This window comes from Anthonomus grandis, chromosome 1, assembly GCF_022605725.1.
Source record: "Anthonomus grandis grandis chromosome 1, icAntGran1.3, whole genome shotgun sequence".
Lineage (NCBI taxonomy): Eukaryota > Metazoa > Arthropoda > Insecta > Coleoptera > Curculionidae > Anthonomus > Anthonomus grandis.
Genome location: NC_065546.1, coordinates 22691402 through 22698886, shown reverse-complemented (window position 1 = coordinate 22698886; position 7485 = coordinate 22691402). Strand labels below are relative to the sequence as shown.

Below are 7485 nucleotides of genomic sequence, written 5' to 3'. Positions count from 1 at the left end.
TCTCCAATTCCTCTAAGATTTCTGCCATGGTTAGTGGCTTTTTCCAATACCTGTAAAAAACCACATAGTAGTATATAATTCTACCGTCCTTTTAAAAGGACTCGTTTAACTGAACGCTCCTGGATTGATCAAGAAGTTTGAAACATAACCACAAATATATAAAAAGGTCAGTATGTTATGTTATTTGTTAAAAACAATTAAAATAAGAACGAAAAAATAAACGAGTTTTAACATATCTTACCTTGAGTCACTCATTGCAAAATCACTAGAAACACAGCGTGTTTTATTCGTCACTATCGATCCAAAAATTAACAAAATCCTAACGATCGCGATTGACCTTGTTTAAGATGTTAACTAAATATAATGTGAACTGGCGACATCTTCAAACGTCAGCTGAATCAGAAAAATACAGGTTTCTTTTTGAAATCCTTTCAAAAGGACGGTAGGCGTAAATGGGTTAATACAAATAGCGGAACAATAATTATTATTGTTTAAAATAAAACACACAAGTTAAAATTACAAAGGTACCTTGTTTCTATGTGAAGACACAGAAAAACAAAATCCAATACACTGCTGCTTCCACACTCTACGCTTCCACAAAATGTTCAATAGTCTTGTCCTCGGTTCAGTAACAGCCTCCTCACTAGTTATTTAAAAATGTTTACGGAAAATGTCATAAATTATGACTTTTCTGTTCACAACTTTATATTCTTACGAAGCGCCCACAAAATAATCTGCTTTAAACTAAAAGGCAACATAAATTTGCTTTTTATTTAAATTATTAAATACAGGAAACAGGTCTTTCCCATTTAAAGATATGGACGGGAAAGGTTTGCACCATTTCCGTCAAAAGACACAAACTGTTAACTAACTCTTTAAGATCAACTTATGTGAAACAAAATTAACATCGACTTCGATGTTTTGGGTTTTTGATTTTACGTGGCTGGCTGGACGGAGCAGAGATCTTGCCTGGTTTGCATTTATCGTCATACTGGGAGTGGTGCGGGGTAAATTTCGTGTCGCCACGGCTTTATCGGGGCAAGACAGACTCAGACACCAATTCCAGGTATCGGAGAGTTTTTGTAGACTATAGTTATTCTTTGAGACAAATTTAATTTGTCTGTGTTGAGAAATTGATTTCGCAACATCTGTTGTAGTATTTTTTTAACTTTTTTATTGTTATTTTTGAATTTTTACCAATTTTTTTTACTAGTTGTTGTTTTGCACCATTCTTTTTAGAATGTCGAGTTTGGGTTCGACCCCGGGTTCCACATATTTTAAATGTCTATTGCGGCTTTTTAATCGGTTTATTCATTATTTGTAAATTAAACTAATATAAAATTAAAAAAAAACGGTTAAAATTAGTGTCCTTATAATAATACAGTCCACTACACACGTACATTGGAAGCAGTGTGATTGTGCGGGTACGAACCCAAATCAAACCTAAAATCCGTTTTATCATTTTTCCTCGCGGCTCGCGCCGAGTCAAGTTACGACCGTCGTCGGTTGTTCTTGACAGGATACAATAATTTCCGCACCCATGCGGGCCAATCATGGCGCTTTGTCTGTGATTGGCTCAGATAATTAAGGCGCGTATTTCAAATCTAATTATTAGAGGAATTATGGTATTTGAGAAAAATAAACATACGGAACGTTTTACTTACGTAAAGAAATCCTTTTCCACATTCTTTCATCAACAAGTTCATCCAGTAAATCCAACAGTTTTTCAATCCTTTTGAGAGAAAATATATTTTCTACATATTTTTTTTTGTAATGTTTTAAAATTTCCTTACTTAATATAATGCTTTCCATTCATCTTGTTGTACTTTATTTAAGCTTTCAATTGCCATATTTGTATTAATTTCGGTATTGATTCTATAACAATGCGTCCACATCATTATTCTCTCTTGACTTTGGAAGTAGTACCTAAAATATTATAGAATTAATTACATTTGTTTTATAATTTTTTAATGTTGACTTTTTTAGTGAAGTACTTTTTCAGGTAATTCTGAAAATTAGTTTCCTCTTCTTCTTCTAATTGCCTAAAATAGTTCTCTTTCAGCACAAATAATTAATTATAATAATTAATTAATAAATAAGCTGTATAAATTTTTGTGGATCAGTCTCCTTTAAAATTTTCCTCATTTCATGTTTCATTATCTGTCTGTTTTCTAACTTCTTGATTTTAGACCTTCCTTGTATGTTCCAATTTTTCACCATATGCCAGGTACAAAGTAATCTTCTTGGTTTATGTTCTACAAATAAGTGAAAAAATAACATAAAATAACTAATGACCTATGATACAGTTTAATTATACAGTATACCTATACCTGCATCCATAGCCATTGTAATATTTTGGATTGTCATCACTTATTATAAATTCAGCTTGAACTGCTTCTTCTAATCTAGTTTTAAGTGCCCTAAAAAAACCTCTTGAATTAATTGATCTAATCTGTTACTTAGTAAGAATGCCACTGGAAAACCCTTATTTCATCTCTTATTACCACAATTGTCAAGTCCCAGTTTCTCCTATTTATTCCATGAGTTCCATCTATACAGATTATTTTTGGAAATTCTCTTAAATTTTGTTCCATAATAGCATTCATATATGCAACTGCAAAATCATCTTCTCTAATCCTGGATAAGTTTCTCCTAAAATACATTTAAAGAACATTAACTTGTTAAGATAATATTAATATATAAAATTGCAATTGTAACCTATCTTATTTATATTCTATTTAACTAAAAATCCATGATTTTTTCCATCACTGTTCTATTCCTGAATTTTTAACACTGTGGTTATCATATCATCACTGTCCCTTTTCTTGTCAATATTAAATTTTCGTATTAGGTACTTCAAATCTCCTCTTGTTATACAATATTTCCTTTATAGTTTAATGCCGTCTATGCTTCTGGCCTCCTGAATATTTCTCTTATTTGAAACTCCTGCTGATAATTTATTCACAATTATCTCCTGTTCCGATTTTGTTAGCCTTTTGCTTTTTAATTCGTCAGGTTACAAATAGTTTTAAATCCGAATGAACCTATTAAAACTTACCAACAATTGAATACGGTGACTTACGGCACTACAGCGGGGTCGTTCCTAGCTATACGCTCCTTACATCAAGTAGCAATGGAATGCGAGAAGTATAAATTAATAAGACATATACGTGGATGACTTACTGACGTGCGTAGATTCACAAGAAGAAGCAGAATATGTCGATAATACCATTTACGAGGTCTTACGAAAACGTAGACTTGAGTTACGTAAATGGCAATCAAACTGCTTTAACTTTGATAATAGAGTTTCAGATATAGTAGAATGCATTGCCAATAAAGACCACGATACAAAAATTCTAGGACTCCAGTGGGCCTGCGAAAAAGATATACTTACTTTCAAAATTATTCCAACAAACAATTGACCCAAAAACTATAACAAAACGAGTTGTGTTCCATCCAGAATAGTACAATATTTGATCTACTAGGTTTGACGAGTCCATGCATAATATTAGCAAAGGTCTTATTACAAAAATTATGGGCGGAAAACCTAACTTGGGATCAGCCTTTATCATTTGATATTTTAACATCATGGAATCGTTTTTCTCCAGAATTAATCACGCTGGACAGACTAGTGATTAAACGAAAGTTAACTTGCCAAAATCCAAATTTTATTGCTCTACATGGATTTGCAGATGCATCCGAGGCCAGATATGGGATCTATATATACGTTTTATCGAAAAACAATGATGGTGATTCAGAATGCAATCTGGTGTGTGCCAAGTCTAAAGTAGCTCCTCTTAACTCTTTGACCATACCGAGATTGGAGTTATGCGGAGCATTAATTCTAGCTCAGCTTCTTACTAAAGTCTTAGCATCTATTGATATAAATATTAATAAGGTCTATTGCTGGTCAGATTTCGCAATCGTCTTAGTATGGTTAAAGACGTCTCCAAATTTGCTAAAACAATTTGTTAATAATCGCGTCGGAAATTCAGAAACTTACTAGTGAATTTACTTGGAATCATATAGGATCCCAGGAGAACCCAGCGGATCTTGTTTTACGCGGTTTGGAACCTAAGCAGTTGATAATTTCAGATCTTTGGTGGCACGGACCAAAATGGCTCTTTTAAGGGAGCATGAATAACCAATTAATATCAATTTTCTTACAAACAATTTACCCGAAATGCAACAATGTCTCCTTATAACAAAAACATGAACTATGAATTTAGGCTTGTAAATAACGCAAGAACACCTAAACATAAACGGCAGTATTCTTATCTTTCCTTAGACGAAATAAATTATGCTTTTAACAAATTATTCAAATTGTCCCAACAGGAACCTTTTCCATATGATGTACGAATTTTATCTTCTAAGCATCAGCTTCCAAAAACAAGTAATATACTTAGCTTGCATCCTTTTATAGACGAGCAACAAATTTTGAGAGTTGGAGGGCGGCTATCCAACAAATTTATTTCGAAAAAATATACGAGCACTATAGGCTCTCTTCAAATCATGTTCTAACTAAATTAATTATGCGCTACGAGCATGAACGTTACATGCAGGACCACAATTATTGTCACATGTGCGAGAGACCTTTTGGCCAATTGCAGGACGTAATCTTCTACGTAAAATAATTCGCAACTGCGTAAAATGCTGTAGATACAATCCTCAATCCATTCAACCAATACTGGGCGATCTACCCGCAGCAAGAGTGAAACAAGCATTGCCCTTTATGAAAATTGAGGTTGATTATGCAGGTCATTTCCTGGTAAAGGACTAACGTGGATGCGGATGTAAGATCCTAAAGAGTTGGGTTGCTGTATTCGTATTTAAGTATTGGCTTAAGTAAACGTGCTATACATTTAGAATTGGTGTCACTTAGCTCTGGCAATTTTTTGCAAGCATTTACTTACGATTTATTAGTAAACGTGGACGACCCTTAGAAGTTTTCTCAGATAACGGATCAAACTTTGTTAGGGCTAATAAAGATCTCCAAGCCATGGGTAATTTTTTATGCATAAATATCAATCATATTTCTAGATCTATTCAAAACTTGGACATAAAATGGCATTTTATCCCAGCCAATTCACCTCATTTTGGTGGTATTTGGGAAGCGGGAGGAAAGAGCTTCAAACATCATTTTAAGAGAATAGTAGGCTCATATACATTATTTCTGTTCGATCTGCAAACTTTAGTTGCGCGCATCGAAGCAGTTCTAAATTCCCGACCACTCTGCCCTCTGAGTTCCGATCCCAATGATTTAGCCCCTCTCACCCCCGCACATTTCCTCATCGGAAGATCAGCAATGGCGATCGGAGGACCTTCCCAATACTAGTTGATGCAAAATGTTCAGGAGCAGTTTTGGAATCGTTGGCATCGGGAATATATAAATGAATTGCAGGAGAGGCGAAAATGGAAAACTAACAACGGTAACCTTGAACTGGGGCAGTTAGTTTTGGTTAAAGACAGCAATCTACCATCCATGAAGTGGCGTTTGGGACGTGTTTTAAAACTCGTTAGCGGAAAGGACAACATAAATAGAGTGGCCTCAATCAAGACTATAGACGGTATAATCAGTAGGGCCATCGTTAGACTTTGCCGACTCCCATATTAGAAGCCCATCATTCCAAGGCGGGGCGCATGTTGTGGCTTGCGCTACTTCTAGCACCACAACTATGGTCGAAAACCACACTTCAACGACGGTTCTCAAGAAGTAACAGAAGACAGACAATCTCGATCTCATCACGACACGCCAAGCGTGCAATCAGTTAATTCATTATTTGTAAATTAAACTAATTTAACATTTTAAGAAACAGTTAAAATTAGTGTCATTATAGTAATACAGTCCACTACACACGTACACTAGTATATATAGAGGAAAACCAGGGTTTTACCTTCGAGCTTTGCGCCAATGAGGACAATATTTTAACTTTAGCTTTTAACTTTAATAGCCTCTATGGGATCCGAGAACCGCTTTACAACAACACCCACTCAAAGACAAGGCCTTAGTGCTTGGCGCGTGACGTCATCTATGTGGGCCACCGATTTTTAAAAACCAAGGGATTTCATATGCTAATATCTCAATATTTGGCTTATTTTAAAAAATGCTAGGAATAGAATAGAGTTCAGGAAACATTGAAAGGTTGGTTTTAGTTCTGGTTGAATATCAGGTTAAATATTATGGTGTAATATTAAATGCAGACTCCCAACTCCCCTACATCTGCGCCAAAATTCAACATATGTATTTAGGTATTTTTTTATTTTTTTTACACTATCAAGTAGTAAAAAATTTTATTATATACACATAAATACATATATTGGCTTTAAAGGCTTAAAGAGCTTAGGTATACTCCAGTTATTATTGGTAACATTTTCCTCCAAAGGCAGGGTAATAATGGTAAGGTCTATTGCTTCAAGTATGCATATAAATCATCTAAACTATGGGAAGTATATGGAGTTTTAAATTTTGATGTTAAAACACAAACTGGCTCGCTATATAAAAAAGTTTCAAAAGCTTCAGCCGTGGTTTCAGTAATTCTATTGTAAAAATTTTACCTGTGTTGGAATCTTGAACTTAATATGTATAATAAAACTTATAATAAAGTACTCTTTATTATACTACCTTCAGGAAAATGCGCATCACATACTTTGGTGTTGTTTGTGGGCTCAAAGTCATCTCTGTGTATGGCTTTTACCCATTTTCCCCTTAGATTTAGGTATATCCTTAGGAAAACCGAAGACATGCACTTTAGGTTCGTTTTTATAGTTTTCGTTACAACCCGGAACACAACACTTTTGAGGCATATTTACACTCTGGTATTAACTACAAGCCGAACTAGGAGAAAAACATTAAATTAAACACGAACTAAAGTATTAAAGTCTGATATAAACAAATAAAACCACGACTGAGAACCGGTTTTTTCGAGGATTTTTCTAGTCCGAAATTACGATTTTGCGATTTAAAAGTACGCGAAGAGTTTACATAAATATAACATACAGGTTTCGCGGAAATAAACAGATCCGATTTTAGAAAAAAACACAAAAATGAGCTAATGTTTACTGCGGATCCCATCAGAAATACCGGCAACCACTGAACATAAATATAAACAACCTAACCTCTCGTTTCATCAGGTGGCACAACTAGTAGATGCGCCGTTGTCAGATTTATATAAAAAGAACTCCTATTGGCAAGTAACAAGATAGATAAATGATAAAATTTGAAAAAATGTAAGTTTAAATTATAAAAAGAGAAATAAGGATGCACTCTTTTTTTTAACTAAATTGTATAGTAAGAGCAGTTAAAGATATAGATTTAATTATTTTAAGATAGTAATACATCATCCTAACGTTCACGGCAATCTGCAAAGTCTGGCAGCGTTGCAGGCAGCCTTCCGTGGACGAACAACGGCAGCGTCAACAGCTGAATTCACGCGAAAATCAACCTGAAGTGCATGGCCCAAACGTGTGACGTCACGACCAAAATTT

General features: G+C 34.5%; 1 long non-coding RNA gene across 2 annotated transcripts; it reads right to left on the bottom strand.

Annotated features, from left to right (window-relative positions):
- On the bottom strand, positions 1–2510 carry LOC126736194 (uncharacterized). 2 transcript variants are annotated; one of them, XR_007660622.1, is made up of 5 exons: positions 2325–2510; positions 1995–2255; positions 1794–1926; positions 1665–1732; positions 1–1604 (listed from the first exon to the last, which is right to left on the bottom strand). It is a non-coding gene; the product is annotated as an uncharacterized LOC126736194 (long non-coding RNA). The 2 variants fall into 2 exon arrangements; XR_007660627.1 differs by having other exon boundaries at positions 2331–2510.
- Positions 2511–7485: the final 4975 nt, after the last annotated feature.